This window comes from Aedes aegypti, chromosome 3, assembly GCF_002204515.2.
Source record: "Aedes aegypti strain LVP_AGWG chromosome 3, AaegL5.0 Primary Assembly, whole genome shotgun sequence".
NCBI lineage: Eukaryota > Metazoa > Arthropoda > Insecta > Diptera > Culicidae > Aedes > Aedes aegypti.
This window is the reverse complement of record NC_035109.1, coordinates 407,912,116-407,934,825: the sequence shown is the minus strand read 5'-3', so window position 1 is coordinate 407,934,825 and position 22,710 is coordinate 407,912,116. Positions and strand designations below refer to the sequence as shown.

At 36.7% G+C, this 22,710-nt stretch overlaps 1 protein-coding gene across 3 annotated transcripts in view; it reads right to left on the bottom strand.

The window, feature by feature from the left end:
• The window catches only part of LOC5569135 (ecdysone-inducible protein E75), a 240,102-nt gene that overhangs the window by 33,889 nt on the left and 183,503 nt on the right, over positions 1-22,710 (bottom strand). The window lies entirely within an intron of this gene.

Genomic DNA, 22,710 nt, shown 5'->3' with positions numbered 1-22,710 from the left:
TCAGAATATATGGTTTTTTAATTTTTTTTTACGGTTTTCCATGTATTTTTAAAATTTGCCTTTTTTCATATAGCATTTTAGGTTTTGGTTTTGGAAAGGTTTGTGTACTATCTATGCCAGAGGTTTTTAGACTTTATAAAGTGGAGCACTTTTTAAAATTCAATTGAAGCGCGAAGCTTCTGTTCTTTTTATCTCAGTGTGAAATCTGTAATTTTCGACACGCATACTATAATTTTATCTACACCGCGTGTTCATCACAAAATCATTAATTGTGATTTTATATGAACTCAACAGAATTGCTCTTGCTTAGATTTTTTATTTTAGTTTTTATTTCGAAAAACTTAGCGAGGGTTAATTATTCCTATTTTTGTCAAAGACTCGCAAAACCCGTGTTTTATTATCTACCATTACAATGATAACATCACACCATCTCTTAAACTTTTTAAAAGTACAAACTAAGGAAACCAAACAGAAGTTTGAATCGAAAATTTGATTGATTGGACACAGCTAAATAGTTACCAATTAATCCAATTCTCAGCGTAAAGGGTTGTTTTGTTCTCTTGGACATTAAAGTTATGTTAGGTAAGCTTCTTTAGAAACACTATTCGACAAAATAAAGCATGCATTAGCCCTTTTTCATACAAAACGGTCGAGTTTACATGCACAGAACCTAGCTTCTATTGCTTCAATTGACCTTAAAAATTTACCGCAGCTTATAAATTACATGAGTTTTACTCAGCAGAAAACTTACGTTTATTAAAAAAAAACAAGCTCATCGCAAATCTTCCATTAAAATGGCATCAATAATTTGAAAATATTTCAAAAACTAACTGTGAACATTTTTACGGAAGGGAATGTAGCTTTAAATAGTTTCATTTTAAAATTATTTCCAATTCAAAATTTTATCATTTCTGTCAAAATTGGAGTTTTGCATTAATTAAAAAGTTTGTTCATTGAAAGTTGTGAATTTCATGTCAAACTGAACGCTAGAAGCCTCCAAACTCTACCGTTTGGTGTAAAAATGGCCAAAACCTAATCTATTATGTATAGGGACAATGTTAATTCGCGGCATAATTTTCGAAGTTTCGCATGTGACTAAGGTAAAGAAAACCAAAATTATGCGGCTTTGTCGCGGTCTCATAATTATGGCGGTATTTCAAACGAAAATGCATGTTTTTAGTAAAAAAAATCCTATAATATATAAATTTAGCGGTATTTTATTAATTAAAATTCTGATTTCACAAAGAGAAATTATAAGTTTAATCACAGAGTGACAATTTACAATTGAAAACTGAACAAGCAAGCCAGAAGGGCCTCCTAGGTAAAACTAAAATTATATAAAAATATTTGGTCAAACATGAACTACAAAATAAGAAAACCATTTTCATAGCCGAAAAAAATGGAATTCACTGCGATTGTAACATAAACTCTTCAGATTTAGCTCATTGCGCAGAATTCTTTAAAATTAGCGGCGGAAGTTGCAAAATCGCGAATTTATATTGTCCCTAATTATGTCTAATGTTGTATTGTGTTTTCAAGCATAAAATTTCCGAAATTGGAAATGAATGGTACAATTTATTAAAGCATTGTGTGCAAAGGCTTAGCGAAACGCAAAGTGCTCCGAGGAGCACGGTCTGAAAACCGCTGGTCCATGCAGTCTTTTAGTAATTGTAATCTGTCAGTAGATCATGTTTTTGCACAGCACAATTGAAAAAGTAATTTATTTTTGTTCGTAATGTTATAAACTTTCCCATTTAACGATTTTATTTTATATTTGTTCACATCTCTATCCCTTTTAATATTTTCCTTAAGTCTGTTTTGGTTGTCGAGGAATGAAAAAAAAAATTTTTTTTTTCTTTATTTTTAAACTTTGAATTGAGGGACCCAAACGCAAACGGGTGTAAGTGACATTTCGGTCGATTTTGAGTTAGCTTTACTAAAAAAATCTATTGTTTCTAAGCTTTCCAACGGTATTTTTAGCGATTTTCAAGACCAACAGAAAACTACATAGCTACTTTACTTTACACATTACATAGCTACATACTGCTTTACATACATACTTTGTAGAAGATTAGCTTGCTTTTTTAGCTTTCACACAATGTACATTAAAAGAAAAATTACTGAAAAAAATTCAAAATTAATTTTATCAAAACAAGGTTTACGTCACTTACACCCTTTTGCTTTTAACCCACAAAACTTTGTTCTAAAAATATATTGTTTACCGTGTAATTAGCGGAACATCAAGTTCTACTTCTATAATAATTTTATTGTGAAACATATATAATATATTAGACCATCTTTAAAAGCTTCCCACATCCATTGGTACGTGGCTGGCCATGCTAGGCAGCGTTGCCAACCTTCCAGATTTGTCTGGAATATTCCAGATTTTTGAGGCCCCACTTTACAAAAATCTGGAAGATCCAGATAAAATTTGTAATGAATTTGTAAGGTTTCGTAAATAATTTGTAAGGCTCTCCATACACGATACAGGAGATCCAGACTTTTCCAAACAAATTTTCAAATCTTCCAGATTTTTGAAAATTTGACTTGGCATCCCTGATGCTAGGTAAGCTAGATTTATACATGAAATCCCAGGGTTATATGTCTGGTAAGAACGCTATGACAGCTATTCAATTTAGGAAACACTACGACAGCTTTACAAACAGTAAAATAGTGCTCAATGAAGTACTACTGACCCGATTTTGCAGCCCCTTATTGAGTAGAACTTTTGTTCTCACTGTTTGATGAAAGATTTTTTCCCAAATATGTTTCATTTGATCCTTTTTGGATTGGCTTTTCGGTCAGTAATGAATTTAAAAGCAAAATTACTCCAGAACACCCGACGTTTCGACCCTTGGTTTGGGCCTTCTTCAGGGAGGTTATAGGGATACCGCTTTTCTATCGTCGCCAATTGCTTGGCGTTGGGTAGTCGAGTTTGGTACATTGGACTGTGTACTCCAGTGTCTAGACGCCAAGAAGGTGTTCGGCGAAGTGGCAAGAAATTATAATTCAGGCTACACCCTCATCATCTACCCAAAATTAGCCAACGCAAGTTGCAATATACCAAACCCGACAAATTACAACGCCAAGCAATCGGCGACGACAGAAAAGCGGTATCCCTATAACCTCCCTGAAGAAGGCCCAAACCAAGGGTCGAAACGTTGGTAGTAATACTGCTTTTAAACGTTGGCGCGCAGAGTTTTGAAAAGAAGTGAGCAAAAATATTTAGTTGAAGAAAGATAGAGTCGAGTCAATGTTAATAAATTTATGATTCGAGAAACATTTCTAAAGTAGGAAGGTTTAAAACCAGATTAGAAGGCGTATAGGAGCACTGATAATTGTAAGTGTGAAATACTGTTATATTATTGAAAATCATTAATAAAGATATTTTCAGTTCAAGCTGATCATCAGATTATATGCGTTTAGATCTGCTTTGAAGCACAGTGCATTTATTGTGGTTGAACCATCGCAACAATTACCGATCGAAAAGCCAATTCAAGAGGGATCAAGGTACATATCCACCGATCGTCTTCACATTCAGCTCAATATTTTCAATCATGTTAAAGCTACTCTGAATATACAAACATAGGGGATAAAAAAATTGATATATTGCTTGCCTTTGAAGACGAGCTTAAAAACGTTCTGAAAAATGGGCTGACTAAATCGGATCCTATATGTATAGTTAAAGGCGGTGCTGATAAATGCCATTAATATCAAGTTGCTTTGACATTTCAATGTTGCCAATATCATCGTTTCCCGTGAAAAATGTCATCGGAAAATATATTTTCTAGTAACAATTTCTTAACAACTATCAGTTCGTCATACTTGCTGATATTATATAACAAATGGAAAAGTGCTATGACCATTTCAATTTTTCTTTTTTTTCAAAATTTTGAAATTTAACAGCATTTTAGTGAAGAAATATGTAATGAATAGGCGTTTGCAATACGCTTTGCAAATTCGTTGGTATATGAGCCGAAAATTAACTGAAATGTACATGTAGTTGCATGAGAAATCAGATGATAATCGATAATAGGATAAAATTGAACTGAGCATTCTCAGTTTAATTCGAGGAAATTTAGTTCAATTCCAGACAAAACTGATTCGAGAGAAAACCAGAAGCAGTCGAGAGAACAAAAGAAGAACAAGAAGGATTAAGTCACAACCTTAAAATTGTTTTGAAATGAATCACTTTTTGCAACTATTCGTTGATGCAGGTTAAATTTTGCATGCGATCAGCGCGCCCTAGGTAATTTCTATTATTTCCCACAACAGTTTGATGACAGAATGATACACCGTTTTGTTCAATTACTTACTACGTTTTTGTACCAGTGTAAAATCGACTCAAGTAGTGTTTTGCTTTAATTCGTGGTTTAGTCTCTTTGGCGGTGAAGCCACCAGTTAGATCAGTGCTTCCCAACCTTTTCGCGGTGTGACCCCCTTTGCAGATCTTCATATATGGTGCGGATCCCTAACAGTTGATGCGCTTGAAATCAAAGTTTTTTGGAAAGATCTGTTTGGTTCAACAGATATTTTCAAAAGGCAGGCCTGTAATCCACCACAGATAATGTAAGAATTCTGCTACGTTTCTCAGGAGTTCACTAAAATGACCCAAGACAAGACTTGTCAGATCAAAGATCAAAGAACCAATTGACTGTCGAAAAAGACCACTTCCACATAGTTGAGTTGGAGTTATTAGTCCGGCCTTGTTGGTTGCCTATTCGTAAATTAGAGTTTTTAACAAAATTTTGAAAATTTTTCATAAAACCTTTTTGTATCAATTTTTTTAAGTTTTACCGCAAGAAAATGACTTAAAATTTAAGTAGGAGTCTACAAAAGTCAAAGAGCCTGATTAGGAAATTATTAAAAAGTAACCAAAATCCAATGAAGAATCTTCACTCAAGGTTCAAGTATCCAATATGATTTCATCAGAATCCGCGAAGTTCTCACCAAGAATTTTCCCAAAGATCGGTTAGGTTACCACCAAGCTCTAGAAGCTCGTTTGAATATTTTGAGAAACTTGCTATTGAAGTTAAAGATGCCAACTTAAAGTTGTTGAAAAAAATGTGGTGAAAATTATGCCAGGAATGTTCTCAGATATAAATCAAGAATCTTTGAGAATTTTTTCAAACATCACTACTACAGATATCAGTTAAAAACCGCATGAACAATCCTTTTGGTAGATTCGAGAGAGTTCCGCCAATGACGGAAACAGCGAAGAATTTCAATCTTTTTCAACCCGCAAAAAGTTTGATAAGGAACTTCCAATGAATTTTGCTAAAATTTGCAAATGACTAATGTTGAAATTTCCGGTTGATACCTCTAGGATCAAATCGACAGGTTCAAATCACGCTACAATTACACGAAATGATGACTGATATATATCTTGCTGCCGGTCTCCAATAACATTCTACTGGAAATCTATTCTATTCTATCTATCAATTTCAATAAAATAAGATTTACAATCCCTTATTGATAGAATGACCTTTTTTTTAAATCATTTTTCGCGTATTCAAACAAAAATAAAATAAGTTCTATTTCCAAACTATTTGATTTTTTTTTTTCAAAAATATGATCTATGTTAATTATGTATTTTGTGAAATAAACGAAGTAAGAGATTTATTCATCAATAAAATAAAATTACAGTTAGTCACAAACGTCCCCTTGGGAAGTCGTCACTCACGGTCCCTAGGGATCCACGGAAAATCGGTTGAGATACCCTGGGCTAGATTGTGAGAGTAGAAAACCCTACTTACGTCATTTTGTAAATCCGGAAATTGAAAATTCTTATAGTAAAATCCTTACAATTCGATCAGAAAAATTTGCAATCTGATTGAGGTTAATTTTTTTAAATTATTTTCCATACAAAATGGCGGAGGCCTAGAATTGAGTAATTTGTGAACAGATTCAAATGAAACTTTCACAACATTTCAGAAACAGTCAGACTAATTCACTGTATACATCAGCGCTGGTACAATACTTATATGGCCATACAGGTCATTTTATTCAGTAAATTAGTTTCAGGGTGTCAGGTCGTTTCAGTGCAGGTGATTGTCAAAACATAACGATATTGATAGCTCGCTAGTGATATTGAAAGATTTAATAAATTAGATATTAACTGATTTGTCTGACATTGCGCAACTATAGACATAGCTTTTTTATTTCTTTCGAGATTTCAATAGTAGTAGCGGTTTGGCCTATGTGAAATTTAAATGAATTTTTAAATTTGAACTGGTTTGAAGAAAAAGCTTTATTATCTCTTCAGTAATTTTGTGTATCTTGACGGTATTTTGTGTAAATCTTGCAGATTTATAAATAAATAATTGGCAACAAAAACATTACTTTACTGAACGACTTGAGTTATTAATTTTGAATTTGTGAAAAAAAAAAAGAAATACTGTATATGATAACATTAAAATTGCCCATTTTTACAGACACAAAGCACTGAGAAAGTTCATAAAGTTGGTTGATTGTCTTGTAAAAAAATGAAAAGTTTTACAATGTCCAGTACTTCGTAAATCTCTATTTTTGACATAGTGATAGAATAAAATTTTAAATTATAAATCAAATCATTATATTTTTAGTCCAATTAGTTCACAAATGATGCAAATCTTCAATATTCATTTTCATTTTCATTTTACATTTCTGAACTTCGATTTCAGATAGGTCAACATTTTCTTATCAAATGCATAGCCTTCTTATCAGAGACGAATGAGACATAGTAGTCGGGTGCAGATTGGGTACCACTTTTAGTACTGCATTTGGCCCCTTGGTACTGAAAAAGGTTCCCAAGTTTGACAGGTCGCAGTACGCTTTTCACGGCATTCTAGATTTTACGCTGTTACCTTATGTGCCATAAAGTTTTGGGTAACTGCAAGTTACATGGAGTTCTCTATTTTGTATTTGTTCTTATGCTACATAAAAAAAAAATAAAAAAAGGCTTTTAAATCTAGCCCACTTGCATCGAAGAGCTCCTCATCAAAGAAACCCTTTTTCGACCATCGCAGCCAAACCCGCTCGCCGCTGTTTGAAGGTTTCCACTATTATTGGTGCCGCAAACGATTGGTTCTGCTGTTACCTCTAAAGTCGGGCCAAGCGCGCTCCGTCCCAAGAACACAGAGTGGAGAAGGCAGAGTAGTGGCAGCAAAAGCAAGACGCAGTTCAACGACCTGTCATTGCCGTCGCTCGCTGGCTGGCTGGCTTGGTTGACTAGTAGGTAGCTGGTGAGCCTTTCCACACCGAACACCACCCACCACCCACTCAACAAGAGTAGTAGTCCCTGCGTTTAGGTTTCGCCCAGATCGGCCATCAGTCGGTAACCACATGCAAGAGTTCGTTCGTTCGCTCGCTCGCTCGCCTGCTCACACAAAGGCGCAAAGTAGGCAAGGTTTCTATTTTTTTGGTTACTCGCTACCCCGGCCAACCACCCACCTCCATCCAAGCAACCCGCTCGAGCTTCGTACAAACCATGAGCACCAACACAATCGTAGCAGGCGGTGGCGGCCATCGCTCGAAAACGGAACGGGGTTGCACGTTTCGAAAAGGCAACTTGATCGACGTTCCGCGCGCGCTCTTTCGCTCTCTAGTGCGGCCAGCAGGCCGTAGTGCGCTAGTAGTGTGGGTATGCCCTCGGAATCGAGCGCTGTGTTGGTAGGTTTTTTCGTGACCCAATTTCTGGTCATCTACCCCGGCTGCTCGACGGCGAACCAGACCTGCTCTGCTCCACACACTCCACAGGCACAAGCAGGGGGTTGGTTGCGGCGGCAGCGGCGGAGGTCTGCCTTTTCAGTGTGATTCAGCTGCGCGGTTATTGCTTTATTAGCGAACGTGTGGCCGCTGCTAGAGCGTGTGAGCATCAGCGCCTAGGCTCGCTCCGTCTAGCTCTGGCAGTGACGACGACGACGACGACGACTGCTGCATGGCTTGCTTAGTTCGCGTCTTTGGCCGCGGCGGCGACTCTGACTGAACTAAGCGCGCGAGTGGAAAGTGAGAGGAATTCACAATGCGAGCATCGAGCGCACGGCCGCGGACAAAATCTCGAAGGAGATCAAGCCGTTTGCGCGGTGTTTAGTGTAGCAATACCGTGCGCGAGTGACGAAAAATCGCATTCGCGCACTGGTGCACAGTGAGATTTGGGGACTGGTCAAAACTGACTGATTTTGGTGATGAAAAGTAGAAAATTGAGTCATAAAATCATGAAGCAGGATCTGGAATCATGAACGAATTTCATAAAAACATTAACACTGTTCATAAATTTAGGTACCAGTCTTTTATTATTCTATTCTATTGATGAATTTGAGTCATTATATCATGAAGAAAGATCTGGGATCTTTAACACACTTCATTAAAACATTAGAACATTGCAACTTTGAAGAACGTCTTTGTTAAACTCTGGACTTCCACAAAGATCAAAGGGATGACATTTTATAAGTGTAAAAGGCTTGTTTGAATATAATTTAGGAATTCGTCGTAAAAATATGAAAAATGGAATGGTGAATGTGTTTTTCTGCGAAATAGTTGTTCACAAGCTTGAATCTCATTTTTGGTCAACTCATCACCACTGTGCTCGCTGGCCGCAGTGGACGATGAAGATGAACCATCGTGCTGATGGCCGCAGGGGTGCAACACCAGAAGAAACAGGGGTAAAACTAGACCTAATCATACCCCGTTATGCATGATGGCAACGCACTAGCCAAAGTGCGAACCTAACTAAACCCGACGACGACAATGGCGCGGTGATGCTGACGAAGGGAAGGCAGCTCGATTTGTGCCCTGTTGTGCATTGGAGCGCGCAGGGAGCAACGCTCGCCTGCTCGCCTACTACGCCAAATTGGACTGTGACGAATTGTCAACGAATTTTATGAAAATGACTTCGGTGACGGGGAGATTCCACTGGTCCGATGAATGGATGGATGGAGACGAGCTCCAAGCAGGCCGGGGATTTGTCAGTGATGAGAAGGCGTTTTCAGTTCGGCCTGCTACGGTTGGGAATTGGATCAATTTGGGTGTCCGTTCATTGTCCTATTGCCCGCGTAAAACGTGGTACACTGGTTGCATCAGATTGGCACTGGTGGTGTGGTTTGTTAGATGTAGATGTAGGATGTGATAAGATAACACTGAGCTGACTGAGTCGTGTTTGTTTGAAAATTTGGGACAATTCCACCGATGGGAATCAGTAAATTGGGGCTAAGCTTGGAGTTGAATCGATGTTGAAGAAACTTAAAACTTTTGAACGGATTCCACGAAACTCTACAATGAAATCCAATTTCTTTAAGACTCTCTAAACTGGATTTTGGTTAAATTCCTAACATTCGACCAAATATAAACATTAAAAAAAGTTTAAATAATTTAGATATTGAAGAAACTTTAAACTTTTGAATGGTTTTCTTAAAACTATCTCATGAAATACAATTTCTCTTAGACAATCTAAACTGGATTTTGGTTAAATCCCTAATATTCGACTAAAACATTTGTAAGAAATAATATTCACTTACTGTAAACTTTATATTACGTTATGATGTACGGATATATTCAATTAAGCATTCCATAAAATTTCTATTAGCGAGCATTTTGACCGTTTAACAGTTGGCGAATTACCCTAATCGCCTTATTTTAAAATGAACGTGCTAAAATTTGAACTCCAAATTCATTTTTCTGTTAAAACGCGCCCATGCGGATAGTTATAATAGTCAAAATGACAAAATTTCAATTGTGTATCGAGTTATCCACAAAAAATTATCACAACCACATAATTTTCATCGGAAATTAAATGAAAAATATAGTGTTAGACACATATTTAAAAAAAAATAATGCCTATTCAATCTGGGGAGACCAAAAATCGAAAATTCTATACAAAAGACAGAATACCTCTTTATAAAGAGAAGACAGAAAATCTGCAAAAGATATGTTTAAACTCTACTGTAGAAAGTACACTTCAATCTTAATCCAGCTGTTTAAACGCGCTAATGGCTGGCGCAAACACGCTCACTTTCTGGTAGGGATCAGTCGATTTGACGTTTGGCTTGGGTCATTTTACATTGAACGGACGACCAAACCAAACGTCATATCGACTGATCCCCACTAGAAAGCGAGCTCAATTGCGGCAGCCATTAGCGCTCGTAAAAACCTGGATACAACCTTTGAAAGTGCAGGTCTACTCCATTTAGCTTCTGCAAAGCTGTTTTTGAATCACGTTCTCTGAAGCACATGTCATAAACAACTCAAGATATGTGCTCTATAAAACGTCAGTACAAAGCAAAGCCACCATTTCTGGATTTTAGCAATCTCGATGAATTCACATTTTGGCTTGACGGATCAAACTGTAACCTTTGAAAATGGTCTCACATCGACCGGAACGTCTGAAAAAAAAAAAATCAAACTAATAGACCACTCAGTTTATAGTTTAGACTACAGCCTTTAGATTTAATTCCTCTTGAGTGTGTATCCTTTGACAGAAACGCGTATTTCGACCTCGAATAGAAATCGATCATTGCAGTTACGCCCTTATGATACTTTTTACGAGCGCTAATGGGCGTCACAAGCTTGCTCGCTTTCTGGTAGGGATCAAGCTTTCTGACGTTTGACTTGAGTCGTTTGACAGTAAATCGATAAGATCGATCAGCTCTCAAGCGACCCAATCCATACGTCAAATCGCCTGATCCCTACCAGAAAGTGAGCTCACGCATGGCAGTCATTAGCGCTCGTAAAAAGCTGGATAGGTGTTCCAGTAATCAGCTCTAAGATTGATTATCATACAGCCATTCGTTATTTGATGTGTGCGAGAGGCAAAACAGAAGGAAGCCACTTTGTCAAAAGCAAAACTAATATAAAATGTGTTCAACATCATAAAAAAAGTTCTTATCAATAATATGTCATTGCAAACAATGCAGAAAGAGAAAATCTTATAGGTAAAGATGCATTGCATACAGTTTCCACAAAACTCGTTTCTTCCCGCCTTTCTTAGCACAAATTACACACTATGTTTTTTTCACGAGCTGTGCAAATCTCGGTTTTCCAATTTTATCCGAGACTCAGCTAACAAATTGTCTGGTTGCTTAGAAACGAGGCACGACTTACTGATACTCGGCTTTTATTTCCTGAGATCCCAGGAAATTTGTTTGCCGACTACTCGGCTGTGCAGATCTCGGTTAAAATTAGCCGAGATTCGGCATTCTAAATTAAGTGTGTAGACCATCTACCAAATGCATAGCTATGGAAATGCTTCTCAATTTTTGTAGTGAGTGCGAAAAACAACTTTGGAGTGTTGATACAAGAGCGCTTGTCTTGCATTGTAATCTAGAAAAAAATCGGAAGTATTTATTTTGGCGCGGTTATTACCGGAAAAAAGGAAGAAAAGAAATTGATGAATGTAGACAAGCCCTTATTAAGTTACAGTGTCGAAATAAAACGTCGATAGAATAATTAACTTAATGGACACTGTACGTTAGAATTAAAAGAAGATTGATAAACTGGCAACACTGTGGTTGGAAAATTTACACTACAGAACCTACAAAACCCTAGCACAACCTTTCATTATGTCGTAACCCGTTTATTTGTCTAATACGCAGTGCTTATAGTAGTTTTCAATTTAACCATCTAATACGCTTTTAGAAGGGGTACACTTAGGAATTTTGTGTATTTTTTTGTAGCTCGGATATAAAAATGATTTGATTTTTGGCTTAAACCTTGACTCATAACACGCATATGAGAAAAGTTTTTTATAACTTTTGAAACCTTTTTGTATTTTTGAAATTTGTTTGGAAAATTGTATTCCCAGGCATTGGTAGGTGCCTGGGGCACAGGCAAACAGACGACACTCTAATTATTTTCATCGCACACCAGAATAGCGCCCAATTCTAGTATTTGGTAGTTGGCCGACGAGCCACTTGTGGCGCTCGCATCACTTTTGTTCGAGTCTGACGTTTGCTCACTATCGCCACCTAGTTCGCGGTTGGCCAAATGAAGTATTTTTAACGCATTGGGCGTTCACGTGACTATATTATAAATTCATAATTGTTCCAGCTGTTACGTCTTTTTCTCTGTGCCTGGGGTTTATTTAACGTATGATATAAAAAACCGCACCTTTATATTTATCTACTATTAACCTGTAACAAAAAAAAGCTTGGTGGTATTAAAATAATTTCAAACCTGTTTTTCCGTTAATTACAAGGAAATTTAAATATTTTCAGAAAAATATTTCAAAATTATTATTTTTAAAAGTGCCGTAAAAACTTTTTGCCGAATTTTTATTATTGCCAAAAATTGGTAACTAGAAGAGGCTTCAAGAAAAAATGAAATAGGATAGGGATGTTCAAAAATAAAATTTATAAAAATCAAAAACCAAAATTCATAGATTTGCGAATAAAAATAAATCATTGCTCAAATCGTGTTTAGAACGATTTTAGACAACTAAAAATTATATTTAGATCGAAAATAAAAATTTGGGTATAGGAGGGTTAAAAAATGAAGTAATTGTAAATTAAAAAAAAAATAAAATAAAATAGAAATGGATTATATTAGGCACCAGAAATTGATTAATCCGCGTTACAACTGGTGGCGTTCTATATCTTAGGGAGGAATAATTCAAAAGTGATCACGAATCTAATATCAAAAGTGAACATGCCAATGATAGTACCTTTTTTAATCATATCGGACACTTAAGGCCTCAGTGGAGTATAACATACAGTCACTATATGCACAGTCTGGCGAACAGAAAATCCCAAGAACTGGCAACGTGATAATCTCACTAAAATCGGTGGCAACTGAGCAAAAAGATCAAGCCTTCAAGCGACCTTCTTGGTTGAACAATGACAAAACCATATTTTTTCTCGATCGAACAATATTAGTTGCAATAAAGGTCAAATTTCGTCGAACATTTTTGAGCTGACTTTTTTTAAAAATCAATAAAGTTTTGTTATTTGTTCTTCAATGTGATTTTTTTTTCTTAATAATCTTTGGTTTAAATATATCTATGGTCACAATACTGCCCACCGATTCAACCACTCTACCTCTACCGATAGTTCTACCCGCTAGACTGTGAATAGAGTGACTGTAGCATATACAGTGAAATCTCTATGAGTCGATGTTTCATGGCTCGATATCGACTCATAGAATTATACTAAAACAAAATTTCATGTTTACTATGATGTACCCTTCAAACAGCTTCACACAGCATTTCTGTTCCATGACACGATATTTCCATGGGTCGATGGTCCCTTCAAAACGGTTTTAGACATGGAATGTAATAGCCAGAAGAGCATATTTTTTACTTTTTTTCAGAATATCTTCACTTAAGAAACTTTTTGATTTGAACTGCCATTCTACTATTGCTTACAAGACAAATGACATCTTTCAAAAATCTATCAAATGCTGGATCAAAACCAATTCCAATACTAATTTCAAACGCAAAAGCTTGTGCCTGATAATTTCATGATAGTATGCATTAAACAATTCTAGAAATGAGTTTTCCACTCAAACATTTCAATTCTAGCGCTATTTATTTGACAATGTTTCCGTATGGGGCCCCCAATACGTGTTTTTTAAGCTTCCCGAAGCAAATATCAAAGTTATCCGAAAGCTTTAGGTCATTAAATATAAATGTGTTTCAAATAGGGTGGTGCATTTCGCATGAAGACGTTTCACATAAGGACGTTTGGCATAATGGACATTTGGTACAATGACAATTATATGCCTTATTTAAAATGCTACGTGTTCTTGTATAACACTGCTTTATGTGAAACGTCCATTATGCCAAACGTCCTTATGCGAAACGTCTTTATGCAAAATGGGTCACTCCCGTTTCAAATTAAAAAAAAACGTGATAAATTGAGTAAATTATAGTTTAAAATCGTATGAAAATGATCTGTATGACTCCTTACATCATAAAACAGATCATAGTTTGCTTAAGGCGTGGAACATCTCGGAAAGTTTGATGAAAAGAAAGCCCAAAAGTAATAAAATATGTTGTTTTCTTGGGCTTTTTCTTAAAAATACAGCCATCTCTCCCTTACTCGATATTGAAGGGACTATCGAGTTAGGGAACACAAAACCAATGCAACTGCGATCCAAGGGACCATCGAGTTAGCCATGAAAACCAACTTTTACTATGGTTCTCTAACTCGATATCGAGATACGGAATATCGAGCAAGGCAGAGTTAACTGTAGTATTAATTCCAAAAGACAGATTGTATTTTTGCCAGTTACTGTTTGACATCAGAAGATGCATTATTGGTGGGAAGTTATTGGTTTTCAAAAGTGATAGTAACATTAAACTAATAAAATATTTGAATTTGTCTTATTGTCGTTTGGAAAAGATTGTGCTTCGAAATCCTATGTCAGAAAATCACTCGATAATGAGGATAATGAGACACTCTTTGGTTCAAAATCGATGCATGACTCAAAAATGCTGAATCACATCGCGACCCCTTTTCCGTGCGATTATTCAAAAAAGCTGAATCAATATCCCTTCCACCTTTGTTTGTTCAAAAATGACTTCAATCGTTCCTTGTCCGATTACGCATACAATAACTCACGGAGTAAATTCAAGAGTTATTCAAAAAATCCTCCTGGAGGACCCACCACCAAAGCAACCCGACTGTTTCAACTCAATTCAGTCAAATCACACCGTCGTCGTTACCATCAGCCAGCGGCAGCCAAAGCCTGCTTCGATTCGAAATCGTCATCCGATTTCCCGAAACCAGCGCCAACGCAGCGAAGCCACAATGCGCGTATTATTTCACCAGCAGAGGCATTATGCAACACCTTCACTCGCGGACCACTCGTTGCTGCTTTTGCTGCTTCTGCTGCGACTGTCCCCCACTCACTCCTTCGTCCTCCTGCCTACCACTAATGGCTTTCTCCAACTTCTTCTTCGCCGTCGTCGTCGTCGTCGTTGTGTTGTCGCGCGGCCAAACTGCTTCCAAGTTGTTTGGTATGCTGTTGCTGTTTCTGCTGCCGCTGCTGCTTGTAGTGGGACTTTCTGTTTGTGTTTCAACTGTGCGAGTTCATTAACCCGAGCATCCATCGTGGATATTGCTGTTATATGACGACGGACTGAGCTTTCTTCGCTTCCTCCACTGCTGCTGCTGCTGCTGCTGGCTGATGATGACATTCACTGCCGCTAATATGCTGTCGCGTAATCGCGCTCTTCCATGGTGAGTTGGCGCGCGGTTTGCGAGGGGGGAAAGAAATGTTTGGTATTTCCCGGGGGCATTTCGGTTCGACTGAGTCAGGATTTGGGCGCACGAGGATACGAAATACCTGTTGGGTTGGGGGCCTTCGCTTCCAGCATGTGGTGGCACGCTCCAGAACGATCCCGATTGTGACCCAATTTGGTGCCGGAGCAAAGCGAATTCCAAAAATAGACCAGGCCCCGATTCGGATGGTTTTTTCCAGCAATTAATTTCAGCCTGTAGTTTTATAACTCTTTCAAAACAAACAACATCTCGAAAAAGTGTGCGCGCGGAGAAAGGTAGAAACCAGATTAGAAGCAAACGTGGAACAGAGAAGGGGAGCCAAAGTTGTTGAACTGCCTTTTTCTCTCTTCTGTGCTTTTTCTGCTTCTTTCGCCTGCTGCAGTTGGCCGCTGGTTAGCAGTTCATCGACCCCAAACCGCAGCAGCAGCAGCTAGCAGAATACACCGCGCGGCGAGTGAGAATGTGTGAAGCAGCCAACAAGCATCGCAGCAATCCGCGCGCAAACCAGGAAATCACCGTGACGTCATGGGTTGCTTTGGTTAGCGCTAGAGTGTCCATTTCCCGGTCATTTTGTTCGTCCCGGGATTCGGGACAAAAATCTATGCTTGTCCCGGGAAATCCCGGGATCCCGGGATTTATCAAATTTTCAATAAAACTAACATTTCGGTTGAAATGGAAGTACAAATTTAACAATACAATTTTTTTTTCAATGAAATAAACAGTAATGTTACTTTTCAAAACAATAGGTTAATTAATTAATTGATAAATAGCAAATCGCATTTAAGATAAGATTTTCTTATTCTGACGAAGTAACCTAACAAAAATCAAAACTTAGCTTGACTCATTACTGGTTTCCTATGGATTTTATTCAAATTCTATATAACACCTATGAATAGAAGTATGGCAAAAACTTAAGTCATAATTTTAAAGCAATTTGTTTCAAACATTTGAGAAGTCATAAAAACTTTAGAACAAAAGCAACGATTAAAGATCATTGAAGGTATTGTAGATCATGCTAAAAGTTAATTTCTGAAAATTAATGACTGAAGTATAATGTCGTGAATCGCAAGTCAGTCACATGTGCATGTTGGTCAAAATTGAGTTGATAACCAGTTTTTATTATATCTTTAATTATCATTCAGCTGCACTAACGAAAAATCACTTTTTCTTCAATTGGGGAAAATACCAAGTTGAATTGTCCCATAATTTAAAGTAAACGCATGTCCCATTGCATTTTCACATCGTGTAACACAAAAATGAATCGTTATTTGGTCATCTTTATACTTTTCTTGGAAAGATAACGGAATCAAAAGCAAATTATGAAAGTACCATACAGATCGAAACATGTTCCAATCTTCTGGAATTTTTTGAATATTTGTATGGAAAACGAGATTGAAAACTTCGCAGTCAATTTTCTCAATGCCTACTTTTTACAGATGATATTGACTTGCGATTTGCGGCAGTTTATGTGTACTTTCAAATTTGTTATCTCAGCATATGCTTATAAAAACGGCTAATGTTGAAAAGTAAAGCATCAAAACTTTGCAACTAGACACATAAAAATATGTTTTTCCTACTTGGTAAATTGATCTTTTCATGAAAATAATAACTAGTTTATTCCCTTTTCCATTATGCTCTTCTACTTTAGCAAACAAGGTTGATAGTGAGGAAAAATGTCATTGTTTTTCATTGGAATTTAGTAGTTTTCATCAAATTCTGCATACATTTCGGGAATCCCGGGATTCCCGGGATGTCAGAATTAAAATCTCGGGAAACGGGAAATCCCGAAATTTGTCGAATCCCGGGATTTCTTGTCCCGGGATGTCCCGGGATGGACACTCTAGTTAGCGCTTCTGCCTTTTGCTCGGCTCTTCTCCACACAGCGCAGTGCATCTCCACCCTGTGCATTCGTATGATGGGAGGTGGGGGACAAAAGTGGGGGGACAGGTCATCCACCTTCTGTGTCTATCTATGATCGAAGTCGTAGTAGGCTGCCAGTCGTCAAAGTCGTGTAAAATCTGTGGTCAGGACTAGGGGGACCACGATGATGATGATGATGATGATGATGACGACGACGGCCAGGGGCCAACGACCAGAGAACTAGCTAGCCAGCCAGAGCTAGAGTCAGAGTCAGAGTCGGTAAAACATATGAGGCCAACGAGGAATCGGGGGCAAATTGTGGTCTTCTTCCCAGACGGGAGAAATAACAAGGGAATTGTGAGAGCTTTGTAAGTGTGTTTGCATGCATGCATGTATCATGCTCGAAAGGTAGAAGGGAGCTTCCCTAATTGCATGGGGTTTGAACTTTGGAACGGTTATTCTTTGTGGGGTAGAGTGGCGGTAGGGAATCGTAACGAATTAGGAAGCCAATTATTAAGTTTATATTTAGAAAAATGTTCGTTCAAGTTAAAGTAGTCTAACAAGCTTCGCCATATTTCATAGTCATTAAACTGAACGATCATAAATTTCATAAACTTTCTAAGGAGCTATGCTCACGTTACACATAAATTTAAAAAAAAAATCTGTAGACAAATGTGTTCATGAATTCAAACATATTTTTGTAAAGATAAGGACATATATCTGTCAAAAGATAAGTAATAGAGGCAAAATCTAAAGGTACAACAAAATAAAACCCTCTTCATAGGGTTCAAAATAGGTAAAAGAGAAATTTTGTATATTCTTAAATTAATCATAATATAACCTAACAAATTTGTGCCCATTGGATCACTCCTCAAAAAAAAAAAAAACAATAGTTTACGAAAACCAGAATAAAATCCATCCAGTTTCAGATAACTTCAATTTTGAAATTATTATAATTATTATCATTATTGAGTTTACTAAAAATATTATCCGTACTTCATTTTAAGTATGAAAGAATTAATACTTCTTTCTTTTCTCAACAGAAATTTTTGAGGGGAGTATCAATGCAACCATGATTCTTAGCTTATTTGATCTGACTGAAACGAACTTCACCCAAGCAACTAAAAGTTCAGATAAAAGGTTATGATTTTGCTTAAGCAGCTCACTTTTTAAGCAAATAATCGAACTTAAGTTCATTTAACTTGTTTAAACAAAATGAATGTTGGCAGCAAGTTCGACTTGAACTTGTTTTGAACTTTCTAGTTGTTCTTAAGCAGATGAGTTATGTTATGTTCCATTATTCAGCGATATAGTCTCATTGGAAATCAAAATCTAACAGGAGTGAACTTTTGAGTTCCCTACTTAAGTAAAATCCGAAACATTCGTTGCTTGGACATTCTTTGATGTTTGCTGCGGAATACAGTTACTTGTGATAACTATCAATTGAATTATACAAATAATATGCAAACATTGCAAAATAATTATCATCGTTTTATACATTTTCAAAACCATTTTTTTGCCCTCCATCGAAGAAAATCTATCATTGCATTGCACTTGTTATCTTTAATGAGAATGTTTCTGAATTTGACCGAAATTGGTTTTTAATTCTTGATGATTGCTGACTGAATGACGGATTCTTGAATGATAATTGATTTGGTGACAATTGAAGGAGATTGTTGAGGAATGATTTTTCCATTATTGAATATCAAACATCGGATTGATGAACTTGAGCTGAAGAACTTTAGAACTTGAGTAGTATTCAAGCATACTTCAGCTGATAGAACTGCTACTTATATTACGTGGGTTAGTCCGAATGTCGTTTTCCCGAAAGCTGTTAGGCTGAAAGGCTCATTAGGTCGAAAATGGTTGACAGTTTTGATGAGTCGTAAGGCACATTTATTTTAGGCGAAATGCGTTGTTATGAGCTTAGTCAAGGTTATCTGTATTATATTGTCAACAATATCCTCTGTAAAATATATCTAGCATTTGCTGAACTATTGATAAATGTGTTAGCCATTTTAAACAGTAGTTTGTATTACACCCTAACTAGTCAAATGTTATTCCGGCCTAACGACCCTTTCGGCCTAACAATTTATTCGGCCTAACGGCATTCGGTCTAACATCCTGCTCTCCTTTCCATATACTTTAATAATCCAGAAGAAAGAACTCAAAGACATATTGGAGCTCAAATCAAAGCACAAACAATCCTCGTTTTGAACTCCAAAAAGATTAGATCCACCTTTTTCTGTGGAGGAGAAAGAGAAATCTGATAAAGGTTACAGTAAAAGATCATCTTTACGAGAGCGATTTAAATACGAAAAACAAACTGTTTGAAAACAGACTGTTGAAGGAATATTCAGATAGACTCTTCGTAAAGAATTTGGAAAATGTTTTGAGGCGATCTTTAAACCATTTAATCTCTAAGGAACAGGTAAAAAGAGCCCAAACAGAGGATCACGTGGTTTGTACAAAACCCCTTGAAAGAAATTCTAAAATTTATTTTTTCAATTGAAAAAGTTTTTCGGAGCATACCTGGAAAAAATAGAGAGAATTCATGGATAAGTTAGAGGAACGCTATTTATCCGTTGAACAAACCAAATACATAAAAAAGTTGTTCATGGTTTTTTGTTTTGTAGATTTCGATGAGATCTTGCTGAGAATTCAGGTAGAAATTATTCAGAGTCCATTCTAGAATGTTAGAAGTCAACAATTTCCACTGAAATTCAGGAAATCAAAAATGAAGCGATGAAAATCCACAAGATCCCACTAGGCGTACTTGAAGTTCTCTTATAACGCATTAGATTCAACGGAAAATTCAAATAGCTTCACTGAAAGCTTCTGAATTTCACAACAAAATAAATAGAGTCTGCTTCAAATCTTCAGACCCTACTAAAAATTCTCAAAAATGCGTTGAAAACTCTAAGGTTTATGCAAGGAATCATCAGTATCTTATTTGGAAAGTTCTGAATACCGTTGGGATACTCCTGATTCTCCAGGCTTGCAGGAAATCCTCGAACTAGGAATCCCCAGATGTTACTGATGTTATAAAATACCGCTGGAATCATGCAGAATCGCACATTTAGGATCCCGCTAAGAATTTTTAGGATCTCGTTAGCAATTTCCAAATTGCACTGAACTTTCACTGTATTATTCTTGATACCAATCGATATTCTTTAAAGTATATTTATTACCCTGATGGAAAATTTCGATTTGGCCCGCACTAGAGTCCAAGCTGAGCATCGTTGGTGTAAATCAAGGGAAAAATTAATAAAATAGTTCTAGAAAACTGTGAAAGCCTTTTCGTTGGAATGATCTTGAAAAAATATCTAAAACTTTAACAGGAATAAGGTGTGGCCCATTGAGAATTGGAACATACACAAATTGAAATAATTTGGTTATAATTCAACAAAAAATAATTATGTTTAAACTCAAATGATGCATTACTAGAGTGGTTCAAAAAATCGTTTTTGCTCCACACCGCTCATTCGATTCAAGATCAAATTCTGAGTGTCCTCCCAAAATTTGAGCTCTTTCGGATGAAAATTGAGACTGCACAAGCCCTTCAAAGTTTCTATGGGAATTACTATGGGAAAAGCAAGCAAATAATTAAATCGGTCATAGTGTTTGCCCATGTGCTCTTAGGAATTAGAGCAACGTTGATAATGTAAGATACATTCATCAGCTACAAGTTTGCCGAATAACGTTTTCAAATCGGACGCCTCTGTAATTAGTTATTGATTTTTATATGAGTTGAAAAACTTTGGCTATAATAATTGGGCTGATCTGCAGGCATCACTGGATATATGCAGTAAAACATAGTAGCCATGATTTATGTGTGCTATCTTTCGCGCCAGATGCAGCAATGTTGCCTGTTTAGAAGATGAATGAGCACTGTAGAAGAATTTGCGATTGGATATATTGCATTACATAAGCTTAAAGAAAACTAATAAAACAAAATTCATCCCATTTTACAATAAACGGTTGGACTTTTCCCGGAATATGGTTCATTAATTTGTGCACAGTATTTTCACCCATATTTTTGACTAGTTCGTCCCATTTAGTTTAGATTTCGTCGATGTTTTGGTGATACTTCCATTTGCTCTTAGATTCCGCTTCATAATAGCCTAAAATCTCTAAATTGGGCTGAATTAGGGTCAATTAAGTGGGTATCATGCATTATGAAAAAATCCTTAAGTTCCGTCAACATTTGATCAACCAGCTTCATGGTACGGAATCTGGCCACATTGCTCTAATGTTGTTTTTTATTTGGTTGTCTGCAGAAGATAAAAAAAAACCATTTCAAAGATTTATGGGCAATTTTCAGATTCCACAGAAGCCAAGTTTAAAAAAAAACTGTTCGGTTGTTGGATATTACTGGAAGAAATGTACGAATTATTTTCAAATACAATTGGTTTGTTTTGGGGTATCCAGTTTTTTACATGTTCTGAATCTACGATAAAAAAATTAGCTATAATCAAAAGTTTCAAAATTTTCCGTGACCTGGTACGATTTTCAAAACACGTTCGAAATCACTTTTAAATCACCTCTCGGCAAATTTTACTTCGGGACGAGCTATCATTATGCAAATTGAAATGTCATTGAGTCAACGGATTAAAATCTATTTTAAGGCGAAGTAGGCCGTCATTGAAATTTGGACTTGGCATCGATGATTGTGGCTAATTTGTCTCACGATTGCGAATTAAAGAAAATTACTTGGTTTTGCACTGACATTGCTGAAAAAGTATCAGCATACTTTCTGCATGTAAGCGCAAGTAGTGATACTTTTCTGAATCAATGTTATTTGAGATTACTGAGTTTTATCACTTTGAAATTGCAAGCTGCAAAATCAACATGGCTGCCAAAATGAATGACGGGTTTTTAGTAGCAGGATTTAAAGAGCTCATTTTCTAAGTAGAACACGACGAAGCTAAGTCGTCGTGTTCTACTTAGAAAATGAGCTCTTTAAATCCTGCTACTAAAAACCGTGTTTTTTTCATCACTAAACAACACAATTGTAGGGAAATACAGTCGACTCTCCACATCTCGATGTTTTACAACTCGATATCTCTCCCTATGTCGATGATTTCATAAGTCCCTTCAGTCTGCATACATTTTCATTCTCCATATCTCGATATCCTCCTTATCTCGATATCTCCATATCTCGATGTGTTTCTGTTGTTTTTTCGTATTCAATTTTCTCTCCGTACGTCGATATGACCATTATCAAAGGTTACTAGACCAAAGTTTTGGGATTCAAAACAAATTAGGAGCGCTAAATGAGGTTTGTTTGTGTACTTTTTCTTGTCAACGGAGTGTTTTTCAATCTAGTATTCATCAAAAAATTCGCGTTCAGTATCATAAGGGCGTAACTGCAGTGATCGATTTCTCTTCATCGATTTTCTCTTTAACTAATTACTTGGTCGGGCGACTGTTTTCGACTGCAATGTTTGACTCAGTTGAAAGTATTCATCGTCCTTCATCGTACTGAACGATAAAATGTTTCGAAAATCGATTGAATTTCACGTAATAATGCAAAGAGAAAATTGACGAAGAGAAATCGATCACTACAGATACGCCTGTATGATACTCAACGCGAGATTTGTTTTTTGTCTCGATCTCTCCCTATCTCGATATCGAGATGTGGAGAAGCGACTGT